The 25913-nt window shown below is 39.9% G+C and overlaps 1 long non-coding RNA gene across 1 annotated transcript; it reads right to left on the reverse strand.

The window, feature by feature from the left end:
* Positions 1-16008: 16008 nt before the first annotated feature.
* Positions 16009-25336, reverse strand: LOC136793679 (uncharacterized). Its single transcript, XR_010839290.1, has 3 exons — positions 25315-25336; positions 22851-22932; positions 16009-16048 (listed from the first exon to the last, which is right to left on the reverse strand). It is a non-coding gene; the product is annotated as an uncharacterized lncRNA (long non-coding RNA).
* Between the last annotated feature and the right edge of the window lie 577 nt (positions 25337-25913).

Genomic DNA, 25913 nt, shown 5'->3' on the forward strand with positions numbered 1-25913 from the left:
TTCTGACTCATTTGCACCAGGAAGATCAGGTCTCTCAGCCCAATTCCTGTAAATAAAATAATTTATTTCCCGATGGATCTCAGACTTTTTAAGCTGTTAATAAGTAATAAAATAGTTGTTTAATTAGGAATGTATTGATCACTACTAAATAATTGTTATATTTACATCATGTAAAAATGGCTTTTTAAAGAGGCAAATAAAAAGATGTCGTTAAGAATTTACTGAATCAAATGGAAGTTTTAAGTTTTATTGGAGAGGAATAAAGACCCCTAATTGGAACTGGTTTTATGGGCCTCTAGGACCATTAGAAATAGGGGCAGGAGATGAATTTGAGGGAAATGCAATCTAGCTGGAGTCTCGCTAACCGCCCTCGTGCAGCACGAGGTTGGATCTGGGCTCACACAAAGCCAGTGCCTGTCCTGCCTCCTCTGCTTCTGGCCGTCACCCCCAGCTTCAGCTTGTTCTTGATGGTCTGCATATCCCCATCTCCATGACAACTCTAGTCAAAGTCATTCTTGTCTCCTGCTTGGGCTAGTCCTACAGCCTCCTAGCCAGTTCCCACACCTGCTCTTGCACCTCCAACCCGTTACCTACATTGTGGTTACAGCAGAGGAAGAGCTCTTCTAAGGCCTGTTAATGAATTCTTAGGATAAAATCCCATGTCATTACCATGGCAGTGAGTTGGACATGGCCAATGATTAATCTCCCACTTCGCTGAGAACAGTTTGTCTTCCTTGGTTAATGTCCATGCCCAGAGTACATGGCAGGGGAAAACCACTGTGAGCCACCAATCTCCCTCTCAAAAACATCAATGGAAAAGCTTAATACATTTAGAGTAACCGAGTCAATAGTCAAAGGTCAGTGTGTGTCAAGTCAGTATTTCCAGGTGAATGTTAATTCCATTACATGGTACTTATGACACAGGATGGTAACCCACATAGCGAGCCAGGTTAGTGATGAAAATGAGGGCAAGATGCTCTCCATGGATGACCTGATGTTCTGAAAACACTTGTTTTATATTTTATATATAAATGATCTAATTAGTTCTGAAATATTCCTGGATTTGTTAATATTGTCACTTGGTTCTGCAAAAACATGTTACTATGAACAATAGTGAGGTGAGGTGAGGTGATCTCAAATCAAGCAATAAATCATGTAGATGCCACCTATTAAACAAAGACAATTTTTTAAAAGTCTATTGAATTTGTTTCAATATGGCTTCTGTTTTATGTTTTGGCTTTTTGGCCTGGAGGCATGTGGGATCTTAGCTCCCCGGGACTGAAACCACACCCCCTGTATTGAAAGGCTAAGCCTTAACCGCTGGACTGCCAGGGAAGTCCCAAACAAAGAAAATTTTAATTGCCTTTACTGCAAATGATATTTCATGATCTACTATTGCTATTGCTACTATTGTTGTCAATAACAATGACTTTTTAAATGTGGATATAGCACTTTGTAGATGAAAAGAATCCTTGCATACATTAGATTCATACAACTGTACTACATATAGGTTAGACTGAGAGTCAACAATTTTTTTTCTGCAAAGGGCCAAATAATAAATATTTTTGCCTGTGGATCATATGGTCTCTGTTAACTGTTACTCAACTCTTTCATTATAGGTATTTACAATAGGTAAATAAATGGGTATGCCAGTAAAACTTTATTTACCAAAACAAGTGTGTACTAGATTTGGCCTGTGGGCTGTAGTTTGCTGAACTCTGAGTTAGATCATGCAGAATTATCATCTTTCCTCCTGCAGCTGTGAAGCTTGAGGCCAAAGGGTTAAATGATTTTCCCAAGGCCATAGAATGAATTAGTGAAAGGACAAGGATGTGGCCCCATAACATCTAGCTCCCAGGCTGTCTTCCCTCTACTGAACTGTGATGACCAACTTACAAGTAGAGTGTAACCCTGGGGCATCGCGCTGTGTAGCAGAAAGGGTACGTCACTAGAAGTTTGCAGATCTGGGCCCTGGCCCTAACTGGCTTCTAGTTAGATGTGTGACCTTAATCAAGTCACTTCACCTTCTTTAGCTTCAGTCAATTCATCTAAAGAATGAGGAGACTGGTTGAGGAATCTTCTTCTCTCTGGCTTTAAAATGCTATATTTTTAAGATGAGGGATGGGGAAGAAATATTTTATTGTGAAGTATTTGATCATTTGTTACAAATTTTGCAGTATTTATTTACACAGAAGTCATTATTAACCAACCAGCAAATATTTACTGGGCCTACTATGCTCTGAAAAGATGGAAAAAACATCTGACATAGTCTTTGTATTTAAATAAATTAATAGTTGTGAAGGAAAGCAATTCCTAGCATTTATAGAAAATGAGTAAATAATCAGTGTGAAAGAAGCGCTTCTCAGAAGGCATGGTAAGTTCCTTTGGGTTTCTGAAGACAGACGTCAGTGAGAGCAGCAGCTCTCAGAGAAAACCGCATGGAAGGGCTAGACAGTGCTCTGGGATTAGAGGATGCGCAGTGAGGTGGCACTGAAGAGAAGCATTCCAAGAGGCAGGTGTGAAGACCTATGTACACAGGTTGCAGCAAGTCAACGGGTTTGATTAGGCTAGATGGTGTACATTGGGGAAGGTAGGAATTATTGATTTTGCATCACTTTTTAAAAAATTAGTTGGAATATAGCACCATTAAAAAAATATACAGCACAAAAACCTTAGCTTTGCCATTTGTTACAGAAAAGGTTTTGCTCCAATTAGTGCACATCTGGGAGGTTTGCCTAGATTTCATCCTATTTTGAGGCTCATCGTGAGGCACCTCTTGTGGAACAGATGAACATTCATGATCATTCACTCAGGTCTCTTATCTCAAATCCCCAGAAGAAAACTAGCCATTCCAGCTTCCTACTGGGTGGTGTGGTGAGGGGAGGGCTTCATTCCTTCCATCCCTGAAGACGTGAAGATAGGAAAGAGGCCCTTTTCTTCAATCTTTTCAAGCTCTTTTTCTCAAACAGAGAGGCAATTTAGACGAGGGTATTTTGGTACTTAAAGCCAATTCTCTTCAACAACCAAAGGTACTTGGATTGCAATGTGTGAGGTTGGCTGTTTCTTAACCAATGTGTTTCACCACAAGGTTCTTTAATCTGGATGTCCCCTATTTTTCCCCACCAGGCTTCTGAGATGACCCACATAGAGTCAACTGGAAACCTTTGAGAGTAAAACCCTGGGACACATGTGCTACGTCCATTTAGTCAACACATTATACAGCTAAAGGGATGCTCTCCAACGGTGGCACTAACATTTGTGGAGCCCTTCTAAAGACCAATTATTGTCCTAGGTTTTATTTTTCATACGTTATGAAAAATCCCATCCAATCCTCCTAACAGTCTTATATTTCTGTTCTCATTGTATAGATGAGGAAGGAGGCTGAGCCTCACTAGGGCTAAGTTGCTCATGTTTGACAAGCTACATAGCATGGGTTTGAAAAAGGGCAGTTTGATTCCCAGGATTTCATGATTCACTAAATTAATTCAAAATTGAGCTGGAAACCATCAAGTTTTGACACACTTAGGTTAACAAGCTTAACCTTAAGATAGGTAGAAAGGCAGACAAACATATCCTCAAGGTTGTGGATGCATTCCTAGTTGCCATGGAGATAATACCAAGAGTGAGAGACGTATTGGAGGAGAGGGATGGAATATATCATAGAGTTATCACTCAGGCTCAGAAAACAAAGGCTTTACACAAAAGGCTTTGTGTCAAGATATACGTGGTCCTCTCTCCCTCTACACACAGGGCAATTGGAGACAGCATGGAAAAACTGGAGCCCCAGTGAAGCCTCCCCCAGTGCCATGGTCTCACCCAGCCTCTATACCCCTTCGGACGTGTTCCTCAAGATTTCATGTGGGTCATGGTTATTAGTCTTCAGGTTATATGTGTTTAGGGTCCTGAAGCTGGAAGACTTCTACCAGGGCCCCAAAAGTCCCTCCAATTGAAAAGGCTCTGTGTATGCTGAGATGAATTGGGAGTTACCATTAGAAGAAACAAGAAAAGTTTAACTGCCAGAAAATGATCAAAAGGAAACACTCTTTAATGTGCTGAGACTTATATTTCAATATAGAGTTAAAAATTAGGTCATTGGAGCAGTGTTTGTGGACAAGTTGTTGATCTCTATAATCCTCAGTTGCCTCATACATAAAATGAGAATGTAAAGATCTACCTCTTTTTTTTTTGGTTTGTTTTGTTTTGTTGGTGAGGATCAACTAAGAAAATGCTTACCATGGGGCCCTTTGGCATGTACCTAATTGCAGCTATTGTACATGCATAGGTTGTAGCTTGGCATGTACTGAATTGCAGGTGGTAGGTGTTGCTAGGAACCAGTAAAGTGTAGTAGTTACAATACCTATGACGCGTACTAGCTGTGAGATCTTAGCCAAGTTAAACTGTGCCTCAGTTTTCGAATCTGTAAAATGGGGTTAACGATATTACCCATTGTGTGGTACTTAAGGAAATTAGGCAGCGTGTGTAAAGTACTTCGGACGGTGCCTGCCATGAGGTGAGCACTCAGTCAACTTAATTGCCACTACTATCATCATCACATCAAAAATGCATTTCCCTTATGAATGAGCTTCAGCCCAAAGACTAAGGTCTTTGCAACAACAGCATCTTATATTTAAGTTTTAAAGTAAAAGATAAGACTACTGCTGGATAGGAAAGGTCTCTTTACCAGATAAAGGTCACAACATCCTCCTAAACCATAACAGTGCTGATGCTGACTCTGGTCTCTAATTACGGGGAGTGCCTCTTTATTGGCCGCCCCCTTCTCTCTGATGCCCTATGTTAATGATGCCGACAGAAGCAATCACACAAAACTCGCAGGGTGAGAGGGCTCTCTGGTTATGGCATCTCATGCATTTGCTGTATTAGCCTTTTAACAAATATGCAGATGTTCCTAAATTATTAATGTTTTCCAAAGTGATATTAGATGGCAAAAGTAATGTCTGTCTGGAGTATTAAGTGACTTTTAAGAAAAAAGCTGAATAATTTGACAGTGTTAAAATTATGCTGTCAAAGATACCATTTTCTTGGAGCCATCTTTATCCTGGCTTCAATTGCAGACTATCATCATGATGGTGAGATTTATTTTGCCTCAAATTGCAACATGGTAGCCAGTTTTATAGGGAGTGGAGCTATGGTGCCCACTTTTCAGAAAGGTGCAAGATACATGGCATCACTAAATTAGGCGATGATGTCCATGATTAGGAGAAGGCTTGAAACAAAGAGATCAGAGAACACAGGCTTTGTGGATCCCTGTTTAGATGGTTAACAATATTTAATAACCAGTGATTCATTTATTGGCGGGAAGACAGAAAGATCTCTTGTTGCAGGGAATGGGAGTTTGACCTCTCTTGTTCAATTTTCTGCATTTTGCATTCTCATGCATTAAATACAGAGAATGCATTATTCATCCTTGAAAGCTATTTCAAGGACTGTGTGTGGTTTCTCCTTATAACCTCAGGAATTTCACACATAATTCTTTAGAGACAGATAATGATCTAGTGCTTAGGACCAGGAGGTAGAGTCGGTCTTGGCTTTTCTCCTTCAAACTGCTACTTGTGTGCTATAAGGCAGTGTGATCAATCTGCACTTAGTGGGCTTCCCAGATGTTCATTTGTGTTCGATATCATGCATTGAATGATTTTAAAGAGTGCTTGTTTTGGGCTAGGTCCTGGGGGCCATGCTCAGGAAACATAAGATACATCTCAGGTATTACAAGGGTATTGGAGAATTAAGACTTGTATATATGAAAACGGGGAGGACAAAACAAAGCTCTGTACTATCAGGTGTGAATGGAATATAATTAGATGCATCAGTGAGTAGCCAGCAGAGATGAGCTACTAAGAGTGCAGACTTCAGCACAAGCAAATTTGGGCCTGAATCTCAGCTCCACCACTAACTAGCTATGTGACCTTGGTAGCTATGAGACGCGATACGAAGGATAGCAAACCTGGTCTGATGTTCAGGAAAGGCCTCCATAGGGAAGTGACATTTCAGTTGAAACGTCAAGGTTAAATAGGGATTTTGCTTTTACAAATGATGCTGCATGCCTTATTTCTCATGTTGCGAGTATATCTTGGCTGTTTCTTTATATTCACTCTAGTGATTTTTGGCTAATACCATTTACTCCTTATTATGAACTATGGTGAAATCAGTACATTTCGGCTTCCTCTCAACTTGCCTCTTTCTCATGCACTTCCTGATTATAGTGATTATATGAGTTTTCTTAGTGCTTACCTTTAAACATTTAAGTATTTTATATGGTTGGGTGACAATAATTGTCTATGGGTCTCCTGTGTTTCTGCAGGACTTGTATCAGCTTTTGTTGGGGATAGTCTTTTCAATAATATTTATATAGCAAAGGACATTGGAATATATAATGTCACCCTCCAAGGCAGGGGAAAGATTTGTTTGCTGCCCAAGATAATAAAGATAATGTCTCCCTATGGGGCAAAGTTTGGGCAGGTTTTCTAACAGACCCCTTATAAAAGATTGGGGTTTCCTAAACTCTGGTTCCTCAGCTATGATGCAGACCCACTGTGTGCACAGCATCAATTCAGGCTGCTCTGCATTGTCCCCATAGGGCTTGGGGGATGAGGGGAATTGATGTGAGAATGAAGTTCATGCTGCTTTGCCTCTGACCCAGGAGTCCCGGACTTTCTGTAAGCATCACTGGAACCGTGGCAGAATAACTTGTTAGCTTGCAAGCAAAGTAAAAGCTCACTCTTCACGGTTCTTGACATAGAATTCTATTACTTGATTTACCTGCTGTGAAGATGCTTGTGCTACTTTCCATTTTTTCCTCCCAACTTTGTCCTATCATTTTCACTTTGTCAGGGCTTGTAAAACATTTACACTCTGTTCTGTAACTATAATCCCCACGTTTATTTTAGTTTTATCCCCTCACTTAACCAGATTAAGTTTAGCCATAGGTTCTCTATTCAGCTCTTAACTGGCTGAAATTTGCCCTTGAGAATCTTCTAGAAAGTCACCTTCTAGAAAAACTCATGGGCAGTATATTCCCAGAGTTCTTGCATGCTCAGAGATGTTTATGGCCTTTATACTAGAATGCTAATTTGGCTGGAAGTAAAAGTTTTGGTCCCGTTCTTTCTTTCCATGAAGACTTCTAGGCTTTGCTCTATTGTTTTCTAGATTGACTCTCACCAGGGAAGAGTCTGAGGTGGATCGATTTATTTAATTATTTTGCCTGGTTGCACAGAGAATTCTTAATATTTGAAATCCAGTATTTTGAATTTCATTTTTATAATTGGCACACGAATTGTGTCAGTTTAAGGTGTACAATGTGTTGATTTGATGCATTTCTAAATTGCAATATAATTACCATGGTAGCATTAGCTAGCACCTCTATCACATCACATAATCATTATTTCTTTTTTGTGGTGAGGATAATTAAGATCTAATCTCTTACCAACTCTGAAGTTTCTAATACAGTATGGTTGACTGTAATCACTCTGCTGTGCATTATATCTCCAGAACTTATTTATCTATTAGTTGCAAGTTTGAATCCTCAAACAACATCTCCCCAGTTCCTCCCACCCTCAGCCCCTGGTAACAACCATTTTACTCAGCTTTTATGAGTTCAGCTTTTTAAGTTTCCACATTTAAGGGATATTACACAGTATGTATTTGTCTTTCTGTCTGACCTCTCATTATTAGCATAATGCCCTCTAGGTCCATCCCTGTTGTCACAAATGGCAGGATTTTCTTCTTTCTCATGGCTGAATATATTCCATTGTGTATATACATATATACACACATATATATGTGTGTGTGTATATATGTATGTATATGTATACACACACACACACACACACACACACACACACACACACACACATACCACATCTTCTTTATCCATTTATACCTTGGCAGACACTTGTTTGAATTTCATTTTGGCAATGACCATGAATTTCATTTTGACGATGACCATTCTCAAAATTTCCAGGGACATGGTATGACTTTTTGATCTATATATGCAATGCTTCTTTTGTTTCTGAAAAAATTCATGTACACACACATCTATATCTATTTAAATATTATTTATATGTCAGTGTAAGAATAATTTCAGTGATTCTGTATTCTTCAGTGACACTAATTTTAAATATGTTGGATTTATTTAATCTTTCCATTTAAAAATTTTATCCTTATCCTGTTAATTGTGTGTGTGTGTATTTCTATTTACATTTGCTTATTTTTTTCTTAAGCCTAATGCCCACATTTTTAGTGAACTTTCAGCCATGTCTAGTCTCCTTTGTGCTGCTCCCAACCTGACCTACATTTCTGTAATGTGTGCTATTTCTCTTCTACTTCTCTCCTGAGAGCAGTATTTCAGTTCTTCCTGTGGTCTCATCTTCCCTGAGCCCTTTTAGCCTCTCTGTTCTGAGTTTTTGTTTTATTGAACAATTGCTTGAGTTTTATTTTAAATAAATTCCAGGCAATATACTTATTAAAAAAATTCTAAATTTGATCCATGGTAACATTTATCTGGTGAGTGAACTTCCATCTTCTACTTGTGTCTTCCTGTCCCTGTCTTCCCTTTATTCTTTCCTTTTGATATATTTTTATAGATACTTTCTGGGTTGACATTTATTTATATTACTCAACTTTGAAAGAGATGAGTTCTCCCTGGGTTTTCTATTGGTAGGAAGTTTATGTGATGGAGGAGCCGGGCAGTGTTATGGGTTAGCTGAACTGTCCACGGTTCACAGTGGGTTTTCTTAAGACCCAGAGTTGTGAGTATAAGTTGGCTCTGCTTCTACTTCTCCCAGGACAATAGAGATGAGCTGCTGAAGGATGTCACCAATGCTTCCTCTGTCTTCTCTGTCTCACCAAGAGAATCCTTCTTGTAAATATCTCACATTGGTGTGATACTTCACTCAGCCTCCCAACCCTGCTCCTTTCTGACACTTAACTGGGTCCAAGGATGCTGCTGACTCCTACTGGAGCACAACATTCTCAGTATTCCCAGCAAGGAATTATTGGTTTTCTGCTAGGGTGTGGCATGTGCTCCAGAGAACCTTGCTCTGACAGTTTTCTGTGCCGTGTGGCTGTAAGCGTTATCTCTCCACATACCTCCCTTGCTCCTGTTTAACTGTAACTGCTTTGGTGGCTGTTTCTCATATATTGTGGTTCAGGGGTCCAGATGTCATTGAGCTTGTCAGTGTTAGAGCTTGCATTTCTTGTTCTTCTTATTGTTCCGAGTTGATTTCTGAGAGGAGAAGGGGACAAAGCTAGTAGATATCCAACAATCAATATTGATTACATTGATTACAACCCAACCTTTGTCAGATTCTGTTAGCCATTCAAGATACTAAGATTATGCAACTCAGGTTGTGCTAGATGTTCCTTTACCTCTCTCTCCAGCAAGCACATTTTCTGATCCTATGATTAACTGTGGAAATCCTTAAATTTTAGCAAGGGGCATTCTAGCTTATTCCAAATGGCGGGGGAACCTTCTTGAGTTGGGCACTGAACTGAGGAAAGGTAGGCGATGGGAGTCAATGCTACCCACCTATCCCATATGACAGCTCAGATTTACAAACGTGAGTGAACATTCTTAAGAAATAATGTCTATTACCCAGTGTGGAGCTTTATGCTTTGGCCTCAGTTAAAACCATTCCCATATTACTGTGAGTCAGGCCAGCTGCTAGTTGCCAGGATGTTGCTTCTTATCCCCAACTCTCCAAATGGAAAGAAGCAGCAGTCAACACCACCACTATTTTTTGAGTGCCTCTTTTGTGCTGAACACTTAATTTCCATATTTAATATCTATAACAATCCTGGGTGGTAGATACTGTAAGGTAACTGGGGCTCAGAAAGCATCAGCCATCTTCTCAAAGATGAGAAGCCAGTAAATGGGATAACTAGAATTCGAATCCACATCTGGCTGACTCCACAGTCCTGGTCCTTTCTGGCACTCTATGTGGCTCACTAAGAAAGGTCAAAGAGGTCACCCTCACCACCCAATGGTAGCTCCACTTGCAAGGTCATCGTACACTTTTATTTTTCTCAGAGACACCGAGTGGTCCCCCAAATAAGTCAGACTTAGTGAACATGGTTTTCTAATTAAAAAAGACATTTGTTTTAATGAGGAGGACATAACTCTTTAACAGAGAGTGCACAGCCTCAGGCCAAAAATCATAGCTGAAAGGCAGAAAGGAGAAGACATCAATTTCTCTTTTTCTTCCCAAACAAAAGATCTCATGTATTTATTAGGGAACCAAACTACTAGCGAAGAAGTAGTTTGGTTCCATATCTCTTTTTGGAATTGTACCTGATTTTATTATGAGTTTCATCTGAATCCATTTGAGAATGGGACAATTGTGCTTCTGCTTCTTGGCCAGGAATTGCTTGATCCTGAAAGTCCAGTAGAAGACGTGACCAGGAAGGGAGTCAATTGCACACATCACAATGGCAGAGAAAGTGTGAGAAGGTACCAATTTCTAAATTTCTTTTTTTTTTGTCGTTCATTGGCTTTCATTCACAAGTATAGAACATAGTCTAGCAATTCCTTTCCTTTCCAGTTATTTTACATTCGTGTTCCATTCTCTAATAGCCTATAAGCTACCCGAGCGCTAGGACAATACCCATCATCTCTATTACCACAAAGTCTGGCACAGACTGAACACATTACAATCATTTCAACCAGTTCATCAAATGAACACATTGGTGGTAGCATGTCTTTCTGAAAGGGTGGCAGGATTTGAAGTTAGATAGGTCTGAGTTTACTCCATCATTTCTCTGCCATTTACTGACTGGGTGTCATATATTTTTCGTATTTTATTTTATTTTCTATTATTTAAAGCAGTCATTTTTTATTTATAAATTTGTAATAATGTATATTTAAAGTAAAAATATAACACAAATTGGGTCTAACATAGTGACTGACTTAGAGCAGGTATTCAGATGTATATGACACAAGCAACATTTTCATGTCAAGTTTAGGAATTACAGAAAGGTGTTAAGAATTCTGCCACTTGTATTTTGCTCTATTGTAATACAGCTATACTAATTATGGTATATTAAAAATGGTCACTTTCAGCATAGACCGAGTAACAGGGGCTGGATGTACCCTGAAACAACAACAAAAAGACTGAACACAAATGTAAAGCAGCAGTTTTCAAGATATTGGACATTGGACAATGAAGAAGAGTGATCCCTGAGAGACAGGAAACAAATAAGATGAGTCCTATGATGCACTCAAGTCGCTGCCTGGAGACAGTTTCCAGGCATTGTAGGCAGAGGAGACCCCCAGGTAGGGCACTGTGGTCTCCCTGAATTGAGAAGATGAAGTTGAGAAACAAGGAGGGCCAAGATGACTAGAGTTTGCAGAGCAGAGAGCTTGGTTAGAGAGAGCGTCACAGAGAAAGAACTCCAGAGAGTTCTATAGGGATCTGTAGAGTCCCCTGTCTTCTTCACCTGAGCCCCAATCAGCACGTGTGTGTAAAGAAACTACTAGAGGCCAGGGCAAAAGGTATCCAAAAGGATTAAAGGTAATAATGTCCAGAGGTCATACAGAGCCAGGAATAGTTCTTGCTCTCATTAGTCCAATGGAAAAACATCATAATTTATAGGGCACTGGTTAGAGTACTCAAGAGATTTTCCCCCCATTAGCAGGACAAAATTAGCCCCAGACTGAACATTGCCCTGGTCCTACCTAGCAAAGATTAACAGCAAGATCCAAAAGGCTCAAACTGTTTCCAAGTAATGTAAATGTATCTCAGAACAAAGCTCAGGAATATTTAGAGGAGTACAAAATTATCTAGCACCCAGAAATGGGAAACTCACAAGGTCAGAATCCAGCCAAACATTACTAGATATGCAAAGGAGCATGAACATAAAATTTATAGTGAGGAGAAAAATCTATCTATCAAAACTGACTTAGAAATGATTAGATGACTGAATTAGCAGTCAAGATCATTAAAACAGTTACTGTAACTGTACTCCATAAGAAGCTGGAGAAAAGATCAATCATGTTAAGTAGTGATGTGAAAGATATAAAAAGATGTAAATCAAGCTTCTAGAGATGAAAACTACAATGTCTGAGATGAAAAATACATTGGGTGGGATTAACAGTGGATCATACGCTTCAGAAATAATGATTCGTAAACTGGAAGACATAGGAAAGTATTCAAAATAAAACACAGAGAAGAGTGCAAAAGCATTAATGACCTGCCTTTAAAGTTCCCTTCTTGTATTCCTTCCCAGGCACACTCAGGCGCCTGTTTTCTCAGCCTGATTTCCATGTCTGAGCCACATTTGTTCCCTCTATAAAGTCTCTCCCATTTGCACCCCCAGCATTAGTTCCTGAGCCTCTGCACTGCCCGGGGCACGAGTTTCGAGTTTTGCTCATTAGATGCTAAATTATTGCCACCAAAAAGTGACAAAAGACAGTTTGCAACTTTTTACCACCATTAAAACTCATGCATTAAAGCAAAAAGGAGCTACAGAGACGTCTGGTTTGTGAGATCACAAGGAATATATGTCTGCTTCAGGCACTTTATTTGAGTGTCAGAATTCAGTGAGTTAATGCTTCAAGAAGGAGACAGCTTCAGTTAATAAAGTTTAGTATTTAGGAACACAGATCTATCACCATCGCTTGCCATGTCAAACAGTGGATTTGTTACTTGCCAATGTACCTATGTTAGCAGAAACGTTTGCTCATATTGAAACCTTACTCAAAGCAGCAATTTTCTTAATAAAGAAACAGGCTGTCAAACGTTTTCTTCTCATTCTTAGAACCCTTCCAAACAGCTTCCTGACTGTGGGCCATGGCTTTCCTGGGGCCTTATTTCGTGGGGTGATTTGACAAATGCAGTGTGTTCAACTGTATTTCAGAGCCAGAGTGGATACTCTGAGCTGAGCCCTAGGGATCCCCCTGTGACACTTGAGGTCTGAGTGCATTTGCTTTTTGTGAAGCAGGGAATATAGAGGTAGAAATCTTAGCCTGTCAGAGCCAAAGCAAAGCTGTGCATTGCAGTAGGAAAATCATCCAGGTACCCACCTCGCTTCTTCAGAGCCAAAGCTCTCTAGATAATTTTCTCTACTTGCTCACCTCACCCTCACTTTTCTTCCCACTCCCATTTGGCGACTGTCCGTTCACTCTAATAGTTCTCACTAATGTAATCAATGATCTCCATGTTACGGATCAAATGATTTTTTTTGTTTCAGTCTTCCTCTTACTTTACCCATCAGTGGAATTTTCCACAATTGATCAATTCCTGCTGCTCTTGGTTTCCATGACTTGACACTATCCTAAGTTTTTCTTTTGTCTCTCTTCTCACTGTTTTTTTGGACTCCCTATCAGGTTTCATCTTCCTCTAACCTCAGCCATTAAGAGTTGGTTGCCCTTTGAGGGTCAGCCCTAGGCACTATTCTTTTCTCACACTTTGCTCTCGCCCTGGAGGTTCTCACTGCACCTGTGGCTTCTGCCACCATCCTTATGTGGGACTCACACACCTCCCCTCTGAGCTGTGGACTCTCTTAATCTGCTGTCCCACTGATATCTCCCCAAGATATCTCAAAGGTATTGCAAACGCAAAATGTCCAGGTCCAAATGCTCACTCTTCGTCCCCAAACATGGGCCCCCTCCAGCTCCACCATCCGTCTGTATCTGATGAGTCAAGGACTTAGACATTATTTTCAGCGTTCTCTCTTCTTGCAGTCCATGTCCAATTCCTCAGCATGTCTTGTCAATTTTATCTCAAATCTTTCCACCTCTGTTCATCTCTAGTCCCAGCACAGGAATGGCATACAGAGGCACTCAATAGATATCTGATGAACGAATGAATCTTCACAATGGCATCCTAGGACAGGCTACTGTGGTGTCTGGCCAGAACAGCTGCCAGAGCTTCCTAATAGGGGTCTCACTAATCTATGTTTCTCCAATCTAAACAGTATTCCATATTACAACCAAAGGAATCTACCCAAAAAAGCAAATCTTTTTACATCATCTTCTTTCCCCAGCTTAAAACACTTAAATGGTTTCTTATTGCTCCTAGGATAAAATAAAAATTTATAACATGACTTATAAGGGCCTGTGTAGTTTTCCTACTGCCTGTTTATCCAGTCTCATCTTACACCAGAAACCATCCTCCTTTTTTGCTCCAAGCACGCCAAACACACCCCTCTGCTCTAGACCCCTCACACTTGCCGTGCCCCCTCTTGCCATAGAAACTTCTACCTGACCCACTTTTCTTTCTCTTCTCCAATCATTTCTTAGTTAACTAGTTCTCATCCTCCAGATCTTGCCTCACATGTCACTTATGTCATCAGGGTCACAAACCTCACACTCCTATGACACCATCTACCTCTGAAAGTATTGGGTTGGCCAAAAAGCTCGTTCCAGTTTTGCCATAAGATGTTATGGAAAACACGAATGAACTTTTTGGCCAACCCAACCCAATAACTATTCCATTTAAAAATGTGTATAATTGTTTGTTCAATATCTGTCTCCTCCAAGAGGATAAGCTCCATGATGACAGGAACAGTATCTGGCTATGTTCTTGCTGTATGCTTGGAACTCAGCACAGCTGGTGCTCGATACTGTTTATTAGATACATTGAATAATTGTAAACCAGAAGGCCTGGGACTAGGCCCTGGCTCTGCCTTGGATGGATGCATGACCTTGGAGATAAAGGACTTGCATTGATCAAAGAAATTCTGTCCTTTATTATTGAAATTTATTTGTTCAAGGTAAAGGTCCTGCCCTGGGGGATCAGATCCATTCACTGATCAATCTTTTAAGTGGAGGTATCAGTTAGAAGGAGCTTGGGCCCAGGCAATTGGCAGCACTCAGTTACCTCAATCTAGTTTCCAAAATTCCCTCCATCAGCAGTGATAAACGCCCTAGGGTGCCCAGTTTACCTGACTGAGCTTCATATTAGGAACCTGTTTGGATAGAAGAAGCAGCTTGTGTTCTTTTGGGGCAGCAGAGATATAGAAAGTGCACAGCTGGTGACACTCTGTGATGCCCAGAGCTTATCCTGGTTGCTCTATGGTTCGAGGCACCCCTGGAGTCTGTTGCCTCCTTCTTTTGAATCCTTCACTTGTGTAGCACTTACTTCCAGAACCAGTGGGCCCATAATTTAATATAATTGAAGGCTACTAACGATTATAATGCATTTTCACATGCTTTGTCACATTTTCAGTTTCATGACAACTCTGATTTATAGGCATTGTTTTTATTCTCATTTTTTATATTAGGAAACAAATTAGAGAAGGCAAGTGACTTCCTCTCTTATTTTTTGTGACCCCTCTAGTAATCTTGGTTTCAAACTTAGCTTTTCTCACTCCAAAGTTAGTGATTCTTCTATTATGTTAATTATTTGTGCTATGTTTCCACATTGTTATGGACTAAATTGTGTCCCTCTAAAATCCATATGTTGAACCACTAACCCCTAATGTTACTATATTTGGAGACAGGGTCTTTAAGGAGGTAATTAAGGTTAAACAAGGTCATAAGGGAAGGACCCTAATCCAACAGGGCTGGTACCCTTATAGGAGGAAGGGACACCAGAGATCTCTCTCTTTCTCCCCATGCAGGATCAGAGGAAAGGCTATGTGAAAATACAGCAAGAAGGTGGCCATCTGCAATCCAAAAAAGAGAGACCTTACCAGTACCAACCCCGATCGCACCTTGACCTTTCAGCCTCCAGAAGTGTAAGAAAATAAATATCTGCAGTTTAACTCACACAGTCTGTGGTATTTTGTTACGGCAGCCCAAGCTGACTAAGATACATGTCACATCAGACTGCTGCACAAGAGGGTCAAGTGGGTATAAAGCTGGTGACAAGGCAAGTGGACCCAAATGCCCCATGTCTTAGGAGAGACAACCCCAGACAGTGATCACAGAACACGGACTTGCCTCTCATTCCAGGGCAGAGATATTTATTCATTGCTGGGTGCAGTGGCTTTGGGTCCACAGGAATTAACTGAATCCGGGGTGCAGTCAGACGTTTCTGGACCACCAAAGCTCCTTGCATTCTGTATCCCCCACGATCCAGCACTGGTGGTCCTAAATAAAATACGGGACATAATTAAATTGGAGAGAATCATAAAGAAGTGGTAAAGATAAAATCTGCTATTTAAAAATCATGGTATTAACTGAAACCAATCTTTCCTCGGAAATATAATAGAAAGGTCTGTTGACTCCTCATCTACAGAGATAAGAAGATGGAGTGTCAGACGCACAGGTTTAACCTTCTATGAGGCCAGGCTGTGACAGCTGCTCTGCTATCCCTGGCCTTCTCCACCCTCGCTCTGCTAGTGGGAGCATCCTGTCTTTCCAGAGGGACAGTGGCCTGATCTGAAAGCTGTATAGTCTGTCATACAGAGTGAAGTAAGTCAGAAAGAGAAAAACAAATACCGTATGCTAACACATATATATGGAATCTAAGAAAAAAAAACAACTCATGAAGAACCTAGGGGTAAGACGGGAATAAAGACACAGACCTACTAGAGCATGGACTTGAGGATATGGGGAGGGGGAAGGGTAAGCTGTGACGAAGTGAGAGAGTAGCATGGACATATATACACTACCAAATGTAAAATAGAGAGCTAGTGGGAAGCAGCTGCATAGCACAGGGAGATAAGCTAGGTGGTTTGTGACCACCTAGAGGGGTGGGATAGGGAGGGTGGGAGGGAGGGAGACGCAAGAGGGAAGAGATATGGGAACATATGTATAAGTATAACTGATTCACTTTGTTGTAAAGCAGAAATTAACACACCATTGTAAAGCAATTATACTCCAATAAAGATGTTAAAAAAAAAGAATTGATGAGCAACATCCTCCATCATTTTCAGGGAATGGCAGTCAAATAAAGAAAATAAATCTTGAAGGGAGGGGACATGGAGATATATGTATACCTATAGCTGATTCACTTTGTTATACAGCAGAAACACAACATTGTAAAGCAATTATACTCCAATAAAGATGTTAAAAATAAAAAAAGAAAAGAAATCTTGAGAAGACTCAGAGAACACACTCTTGGGTGGGTGGAAGGCCTTTCCTGGCCTCGGGGATGCTTTGGATTTTATTTGCCGTGGTCACTAATTTCACCTCTGTCAAGAGCCATTACAGGTGAAACAGCAGCTATAAAAGATTGACTCTCAGGGAGGAATTGGAAGGCATCTTTCTGGAGCTACACATTAACCTCATGCCACAAGGCTTGCGGATAAAATAGTGCTTACAGGTCTATGGGACTTTTCTTGGAGACGAGACCCCACTGGGCCACAGGTGGCACTACAATCCCCACAAGTCTCTCTAGCTTTTCACCGGATAATCAGCAGCATTCTTGCAAAGTCAAGTGCTTAAGTTAAAAAGAAAAAACAAACTCTTTTGTTTTTTTGGCCGTACCATGTAGCATGAGGAACTTACCTGACCAGGGATCGAACCTGTGACCCCTGAAGTGGAAGCATGGTGTCTTAATCACTGGACCACCAGGGAAGTCCAAAAAAATACTCTTTATTTTTTAGAACAGTTTTAGACTAGGAGAAAAATTGCGAAGATAGTGTGGCAAGTTCCCATATATCCCACACCCAGTATCTTCTATTAATAACATCTTAGATTAGTATGTACATTTGCTACAACTAACTAACCAGTATTGATACTATTATTAACTAAATGCCATACTTTATTCAGATTTCCTTAGTTTTTACCTGATGTCCTTTTTCTCTGTTCCAGGATCCCATTGAGGACACTACTCTACCTTTGTCATGTCTCCAAGGGTTCCTCTTGGCTGGGCAGTTTCTCAGACTTCCAATGCTTTTGATGACTTTGACAGTTTTGAGGAGTACTGGTCATGAATTTTGTAGAATAACCCTCAGCTGGGTTTTATCTGATGTTTCTTTTATAATCTGCCATGTTTCTTCACTGTAAAGTTACTCCTTTCCTTCCTTTCCATACAGTCCTAACCACTGTATTCTTTGGAAGGGAGTCACTTTGCACAGCTCACCCTTAAGTGTGAGACTCCCTCCGCTCTTGAGGGTGCAAAGGTCTACTAATTTTTTTTTTTTTTTTTGGCTTCGCAGCATGCAAGATCTTAGTTCCCTGAGTAGGGATCGAACACGTGCCCCCTGCCGTGGACCTCCAGGGAATTCCCAGTGGTTTACTTCTTATAAGCTGAATTCTACTTTAATCCAGGGCAGTTTGCTGTTTGAGAGAGGCCAGAAGTGAATCACCTGGAAACTCAGAGACTAGCTATCTGAATTCTAGACCCACATATTCCTGCTGGGTGTCTCCACTTGGGTGGGCTGGAAGCCTGTCCAATATCTGCTCTTCTTCACCCTGTATTTCACACCTCAGTGTATGGCACAACCATTCATCAGTTGCCTTATCCTGAACTTTGAAATCATCCCAGATTCCTTCTCTCACTCACCCATGAACCCACTAGATACCAAGTCCAGTGAAATCTACCTCCTATGTGGCTTCCGGTCAACGTTCTATTTCCACAGGTCACCCCCCTGTCTGTGGTCAGGCCTTCTTCATTTCTTATCTGGATTATCACAACAGCCTCTTGACTTGTCTCCCTGACTCTGTTCTCATCTGCTCCCAATCCACTTATCCAAATTATACCAGGGGAAGCTATCTTAAGCGCAAAACTGACCTTGCCATTCCAAAGACTGAAACAATTCAATGGCCCTCCACTGCTCTTCAGATAAAATCCAGGTTCCATAATATGTTGCTCAAGGCCCTTCTTCTCATGTCCTTCTGTTGCTTTGCTCTGCTTTCTCATCACTCTCTCCTGAGCCTGGCTTGTTCTCTTTATCTAGCATGTCCTCTTCTCAATTATTATATGGAAGGCAGGGGCCCAGGTTGTTAACAGCAGATGCGCTGGACCCTGATAGCCTGGGTTTGAACGTTATGTCTACCATTTACTCTCCTGAGCTTCCACTCCCTTATCCATAAAATGAGCATAAATAATAATAATGTCACCTCATAATGATGTTGAGGTATTAAATACGGTACTGTTCACAAGCCACTTAGTGGGTGCCTGGAACATAATAAGCACTCCCATCTGTTGGCTCTTGTAATTAATCTTATTCCTCCCCTTTGTCTACCTCACAAGCCCCTATTCATATTTCAAGACTTAGGCCACACATCTTCAAGAATATTCTCTGACTTGCCTTCTGCCATCCCACCCCCTCCTCAGTCCTCCACTGTGCTCCCCCCATCACATGAGGACAACTTCATCTTAGCTCTTACTTTGTTACAGTCTTCTGCCTGTCCTCAGAAGACCAGGAACATTTCTTTTTTTGGCTGTACTGTGCAGCTTGTGGTATCTTAGTTCCCTGACCAGGGATTGAACCCGGGCCCTGGCAGTGAAAGCACCGAGTCCTAACCGCTGGACCACAAGAGAATTCCCAAGATTGTGAACATCCTGAGGGCAGGTTTTGTGGCTCATTAATTTTGAATCCACAGGGCCAGAGTCTTGTCCGGTGCTGGCTTTTAGTACATGTGAGTCTCTCAGGGTAGGTTACAGAATGTCAGCACACAGCATCAATGGGGACAAGGATGTGAATCCATAGGTGGGGAGGTTGCCAGGACATTGTTATTTGTTGGCTGGGTGGATGGAGGTTATCAGTCTCCAGATGAGTAGCTGAAAGGTATATTTTATGAAACCCAGATTTTGTGCTGTCAATTTACAGTTTAGCTCTCAAAATTTAGGGTTTTTTTTTCCACTCATTTTTTTGCTTCCTTTCTATTATTTTGCCTTACATTCTTTCCAGATAGATCCTCTTTTCTACTTGGTCTGGATTCCTGAGAACATGGGTAACATATAGTAGTTAATTCATGCAATAACATACCTGCTTTCTTTCACTTCCTGATTCCCTTCACTTGCTGTATAGGGAAACTGAACTGTTATTTCTATTAAAATATTTTATCACCACCATGTAAGGGTTTTTTAAAATTAAATTATTATTACTAAAAATAACAATTGGGGTATTTTTTATTGAGGTATAATTGACATATAACATTATATTCATTTTAGATGTACAACATCATGATTTGATATTTGTATATATTTCTAAATAATCACTCCAATAAGTCTAGTTAGCATCGTTACCATACATAGTTACAATTTATTGAATTAATTATTATTATTTTTTACCACCAGGTCAGTTTGATGGTACAAGAAAGACTTCCAAGTGGGAAATTCCAAAAGGCTCAACTCTAATTTATAAACAAATCAGATGATTAAGTGCATTTGGCCTTTGATTCACTATTTTCTTATAAATGATGAATCCTTTTAGAAAAAAGGAAAACCCATTAGAAGCTATCTCAGTAAACTCCCACTACTTTACTACTTTTAATATTTAATGTCTTTTTGTACAATTATTTATTATATTGTGCAACATTATATTTAATAAAAGCAATTTTCTAAAATCAGAGATAGAAATAATCTAGGTGTGGGTCTAACGCACTGAAAATCATACCCTAAATTTAACTGTGGTGTGTGTTGAAGAATTACAAACTAAGCTGAATTCACTAAGTCAAGGCAGGGCATTGATTTGGAAAGACTAAGAGCCTGAAAGTTGGAATGGAGATATTTGGGTGGACACATATGAAGCTGAGAATCTCAGTCCCCTGTGTCTCTCTGAGCCTCCCTTCCTAGATGTGGCCTTCCTTCCTGTGTCTTAGAAGTCTAGCTTTCCCTTACTTGAAGATCTTGTGATAACCTTACTAATTTTCTCTGTTAAATTCATTCTGTTGAAACAGAATATGAGTTTTATTTTCCCACCTGGTCTTTGAATGATACACCATCCTAAAACATCATTTTATTCTCCTTGAAAATATTTCCAGGGCCTGGGGAAAAACTGATAATAATGATTATCCATTAGTCTACATAACCATTGGATTTCCACTTTACACTTTTAAAAGAGCTTAGTATATTAAACATTTCCCCCCAAATTTCTTAAATATGGAAACTATATTTAGATGTTATAATATCTCCTCAAAAGTAGCTGGTTGATGTTATAATGACATCTCATTATTTATAGTTTATATATATATATATATATATATATATATATACACACACACATACATATATGCATCTTTTTTCCCCTTTGATTTGCAGCAATAATAGCTATTGGTGAAGCCAACTAGTTAAAATGAAGCCTTGGTCTCCACCTATCTCTAAACCTGAATTTTCCCTGTGTCTCTTACTATTAATATTATAGTCATGTAAACTATGAACTTAAAATTAGCTTTAACCTCTTTATCCTATGAGCTGTCAAATTCTACGCAGTTTAGCAAATGTTTGTGGAATCGTTACTCAATAAGCTCTCATTACCTCATTAAAAAAATGTTCGGGTCTTCCCTGGTGGTGCAGTGGTTAAGAGTCTGCCTGTCAATGCAGGAGACATAGGTTTGAGCCCTGGTCCGGGAAGATCCCACATGCCGAGGAGCAACTAAGTCCGTGTGCCACAACTACTGAACCTGTGATCTAGAGCCTGTGAACCACAACTACTGAAGCCCACGTGCCTAAAGCCTGTGCTCTGCAACAAGAGAAGCCACCGCAATAAGCCTGCGCACCACAACAAAGAGTAGCCCTCACTTGCTGCAACTAGAGAAAAGCCTGCGTGCAGCCATGAAGACCCAATGCAGCCAAAAATAAATAAAAATTTTAAAAATTTTTAATCTTAAAAAAAAATGTTCCCTTATTCCTGATCCTGCCATGGTGCTAGGCATAAAACCTGCCTCTGAAACATGCTACATCCTTATTCACGTCTTTCAGTTCTACCGTTGTATTCCATCACTGCAGCATTTTTACTGGTCTCCCTGACTCCTTCTCTTCCCCCTCCAGATTATATTTGTTGACACAATGTTAAGTCAATTTCTCTGGAGATGCCACATACATTTTGTGACATTAAGAGAATATCAATATAGCTCAAGACTTTGGTAAAGAGAGAAGTAGCACAGCCTGTCTCATCTGACTTCTTTTGTTGATACTCCTGTATCTGAAGGACACAAAGTAGTTGAGTCAGAAGAATTGGACAACACAATGGTTTCACTGTTCTTTACAGAGTCATTTTCTCTGGTCTTAATAGTATGAAATTTATCAAGGATAAATATATTTGCCATGCTTTTAATATGAAAAATATATATGCATTCACATAAGTAATAACTGGCTTTTGCCTCAGCTGTTCATGATTTATGTAAGGTAATGCATGCTTCACTGGCATCTCCTGGTGTCTCTCAAAGAGCTGGAAGTTACAATGGTGCATTGATTTTTTGCTAATGAAGAAAAAGATCCAAGGCTGAACTGGTCTTTGCTTATCCAGAGTCCATTTTACTTTACCAAAATTCAATTCTCTTGAGATGAAAAGAGAATTGACTTTCTTATTTTCATTGTCCTATCCTGCAGGGAAAAATAAACTAAAGAGGTGAACAGAGCTGCCTCATCATCACAAAGGGCTGGCTCTGCCCTTCCACAGCTAGGGAGGCATCAGAAATTGAAATTTACAACATCACGGGCACTTCCCCTCCTCTGAAATAGGTCACTCTGGCTGTGTTTGTATCATTGGGTTTGCTTTACATATTCATCACATTTCTGCCAAACCAGTTTCTTATAGAAAACTCTGTGTGTCTCTGAGATCAGAATTTCACTGAACATGCATAGGCAGCACAAGGCATTAATCAGATATTATTCCATTTGGAAAATATATTTCATTCAGGTTTTCTCTCCCCTCCTCCCCTCCCTGTTATGCCTGTCCTTTGAATTAATTACACTTCTATACTCACAGAAGCCATCTCAGAGCTCAAGGGTGAGGCAGGAGACTGTCAATCACAAATTTTCCTTTTAAGACTTTACCTGAGATGGTGCTCAAAGACCTGGAGCAATTCAGTTCTCTTCCTGGGGGCACTTCTTTCGTGTCTTGCCAGGACTCTTGATCCTAAGAATGGATGTTATTTGTAGGCAAGAAACACTTTGTGGTTCTGTGTACATGTAGTGGTTAAGAAGCTTTGGCATACTCTCACCACTATTATTCAAAATAGTTTTGGAAGTTTTAGCCACAGCAATCAGAGAAGAAAAAGAAATAAAATGAATCCAAACTGGAAAAGAAGAAGTAAAACTGTCACTGTTTGCAGATGACATGATACTATACACAGAGAATCCTAAAGATGCTACCAGAAAACTACTAGAGTTAATCAATGAATTTAGTAAAGTAGCAGGATACAAAATTAATGCACAGAAATCTCTAGCATTCCTATACTCTAATGATGAAAAATCTGACAGAGAAATTAAGGAAACAGTCCCATTTACCACTGCAACAAAAAGAATCAAATAGCTAGGAATAAACCTACCTAAGGAGACAAAAGACTTGTATGCAGAAAACTATAAGACATTGATGAAAGAAATTAAAGACAATACAAACAGATGGAGAGATATACCATGTTCTTGGATTGGAAGAATCAACATTGTGAAAATGACTCTACTACCCAAAGCAATCTACAGACTCAGTGCAATCCCTATCAAACTACCAATGGCATTTTTCACAGAACTAGAACAAAAATCTTCACAATTTGTATGGAAACACAAAAGACCCCAAATAGCCAAAGCAATCTTGAGAAAAAATAACGGAGCTGGAGGAATCAGGCTCCCTGACTTTAGACTGTACTACAAAGCTACAGTAATCAAGACAGTATGGTACTGGCACAAAAACAGAAATATAGATCAATGGAACAGGATAGAAAGCCCAGAGATAAACCCACACACATATGGTCACCTTATCTTTGATAAAGGAGGGAAGGATATACAGTGGAGAAAGGACAGCCTCTTCAATAAGTGGTGCTGGGAAAACTGGACAGCTACATGTAAAAGAATGAAATTAGAACACTCCCTAACACCATACACAAAATTAAACTCAAAATGGATTAAAGACATAAATGTAAGGCCAGACACTATAAAACTCTTAGAGGAAAACATAGACAGAACACTCTATGACATAAATCACAGCAAGATCCTTTTTGACCCACCTTCTAGAGAAATGGAAATAAAAACAAAAATAAACAAATGGGACCTAATGAAACTTAAATGCTTTTGCACAGCAAAGGAAACCACAAACAAGACGAAAGATAACCCTTGGAATGGGAGAAAATAGTTGCAGATGAAGCAACTGACAAAGGATTAATCTCCAAAATATATAAGCAGCTCATGCAGCTCAATATCAAAAAAACAAACAACTCAATCCAAAAATGGGCAGAAGACCTAAATAGACATTTCTCCAAAGAAGATATACAGATTGCCAACAAACACATGAAAAGATGCTCAACATCACCCACCATTAGAGAAATGCAAATCAAAACTACAATGAGGTATCACCTCACACCAGTCAGAATGGCCATCACCAAAAAAATATACAAACAATAAATGCTGGAGAGGGTGTGGAGAAAGGGGAACCCTCTTGCACTGTTGGTGGGAATGTACATTGGTACAGCCACTATGGAGAACAGTATGGAGGTTCCTTACAAAACTAAAAATAGAATTACCATATGACCCAGCAATCCCACTACTGGACACATACCCAGATAAAACCATAATTCAAAAAGACATATGCACCCCAATGTTCATTGCAGCACTAATTACAATAGCCAGGTCATGGAAGCAACCTAAGTGTCCATCGACAGATGAATGGATAAAGAAGATGTGGTACATATATACAATAGAGTATTACTGAGCCATAAAAAGAAATGAAATTGAGTTATTTGCAGTGAGGTGGATGCACCTAGAGACTGTCATTCAGAGTGAAGTAAGTCAGAAAGAGAAAAACAAATACCATATGCTAACACATATATATGGAATCTAAAAAAAGAAAAAAACGGTTCTGAAGAACCTAGGGGCAGGACAGGAATAAAGATGCAGACATAGAGAATGGACTTGAGGACACGGGGAGGGGTAAGGGTAAGCTGGGACAAAGTGAGAGAGTAGCATTAACATATATACACTACCAAATGTAAAATAGATAGCTAGTGGGAAGCAGCTGCATAGCACAGGGAAATCAGCTCTCAGTGCTTTGTGTCCCCCTAGGGATAGGGAGAGTGGGAGGGACACAAGAGGGGGGGGATACGGGGATATATATATATATACAGCCGATTCACTTTGTTATACAGCAGCAACTAACACAACATTGTAAAGCAATTATACTCCAATAAAGATGTTAAAAAAATAAATAAAAGTAAGTAGAATAAAAAGAAGCTTTGGAGTAAAACATATCTGACAGTTCTGCTCTATCACTCACTGGCTACATGACCTCTCAAAGCATCACTTTACTCACGTGTGAATCCACATATGCTACATAGGGATGGTTGAGAATGTAACAAGATAAGCAAACTGAAAAGAAATCACAGAGTATCTGCAGGCAGGTGGCTCCAACAACATCTCTTAGGATTGCTTGCTGAAAACAGACATTCTTAGGTGCTCTCTTGACCTGGTGAATCAGGATCACTCTGCTTAATCCACGTGAATTAACTTCTCAGGTGGTTTTCATGGGCAGTCAGGCTTGGGAGCTGGATGGACTTGGATGAAGAAGATATAGATATAGATATATAAATATTATTCAGCCATAAAAAAGGAAGGGAACCCTGATATTTGTGACAACATGGATGAATCTTTAGGGCATTATGTTAAGTGAAATAAGTCAGACAGAGAATGACAAATACTGTATGATCTCACTTACATGTGGAATCTAAAAAAACCAACTAATAGAAACAAAGAATAGATTGATGATTGTGAGGGGTCAGGGATGGGAGGTGGGCAAAATGAGTGAAGGTTGTCAAATGGTACAAACTTCCAGTTATAAGATGAATAAGATCTGGGAATGGAATGTACAGCATGGTGACTATAGTTAACAATACGGTATTGCATATCTGAAAG

The sequence above is a fragment of the Kogia breviceps genome, chromosome 2 (genome assembly GCF_026419965.1).
Source record: "Kogia breviceps isolate mKogBre1 chromosome 2, mKogBre1 haplotype 1, whole genome shotgun sequence".
In the NCBI taxonomy this organism is placed as follows: domain Eukaryota; kingdom Metazoa; phylum Chordata; class Mammalia; order Artiodactyla; family Physeteridae; genus Kogia; species Kogia breviceps.